This window comes from Rhagoletis pomonella, unplaced genomic scaffold (genome assembly GCF_013731165.1).
Source record: "Rhagoletis pomonella isolate Grant_MI unplaced genomic scaffold, Rhpom_1.0 Rhpom_scaffold_00001, whole genome shotgun sequence".
Lineage (NCBI taxonomy): Eukaryota > Metazoa > Arthropoda > Insecta > Diptera > Tephritidae > Rhagoletis > Rhagoletis pomonella.
In genome coordinates this window covers 1,849,643-1,850,715 of record NW_023458555.1, presented here as the reverse complement: position 1 = coordinate 1,850,715, position 1,073 = coordinate 1,849,643, and the positions used below count along the sequence as shown (strand labels likewise).

The following is a 1,073-nucleotide window of genomic DNA, read 5'->3' as shown; positions in this document are numbered from 1 at the left end:
TTTGTTAGATCTTTTATGTTTTTGACTTACAGCAACATTTGCCACAACGCGCACGCATCGTGAACCATGCACGCTCACCGCCTATGCGCGAAACGTGTTCACTAGAAAGCGCGTACAGAAGCAACTATTTGCGACTTTTAACGTAACCTCATATAATGATGGCATTTGCGGTATTTTTAAGGCATTTTTAGGTTGAGCTTGGTATGTGTTAAAATCAGGGACCGTAACGGCTATAAGTTTTATTATAAAAATCATACGCATACGCAAAAATTAAGTTTTATTTTCTGAGCAAAAAATAAAACTCAAGAAATAACCATTATTTTCCGAGCAAAAAATAAAACTCAAAACATAACGATTATTTTCCGAGTAAAAAATAAAACTCAAAATATAATGATTAAACTTGATTTTTATAAGTAAAAATTAAAAAATAAAAATCATTGCCGCTGAAGGTACTCCGAGTAATAAGAAATATATTGGTTTACTCCTTATGCACGTAGCATTTCTCTTTCCGCGTAATTTTTTGAGTTGAAATTTCAAAGGATAATCGTTATTTGCGGTCCCTGGTTAAAATAATCTGATCAAGTCCATTTTTTTGGAGTTCACACGCACACGCGTATGGTTCTAGCGCCATCAGTCAACCATAAGTATGTAAATTTTATATCTAATAACACTGGATCACAAATTTTAATTTGGTTTTTGTTCTTCAGACGCCACTATCCAATTTCTATGTAGAATTGCTCGGTGATTCTGAAAATCGAGTTAATTTTTTTTCTATGGATACGTTTTCGAGATATTTGCAATTTACCGTTACTCAGCTTAAAGGAAAAATTGGTTCCTTTTAAACACGTATATCTTACAAACCAATTCAAAAATGAAATTCTCCATAAACCGTGTATACGATAGGGCTTATAGTTTCAGACAAATTAATTAATCATTCCAGCCTTTTTTATTTTTTAATGAAAAAAAATCAAACTTTAACAGAAGAAAAATTAAAAAAATAACAGGTTCTGTGCCATGTTTTTGCAATTGTACTAAAGCCCGTTCTGTTACAAAAAAAAAAAAATCAAGTTACC

General features: G+C 31.8%; 1 protein-coding gene across 1 annotated transcript in view; it reads right to left on the bottom strand.

The window, feature by feature from the left end:
- The window catches only part of LOC118750217 (tensin-2), a gene marked incomplete at its 3' end in the record, with an annotated part of 45,533 nt that overhangs the window by 1,875 nt on the left and 42,585 nt on the right, over positions 1 to 1,073 (bottom strand). The gene's annotated exons all lie outside the window — the stretch shown is intronic.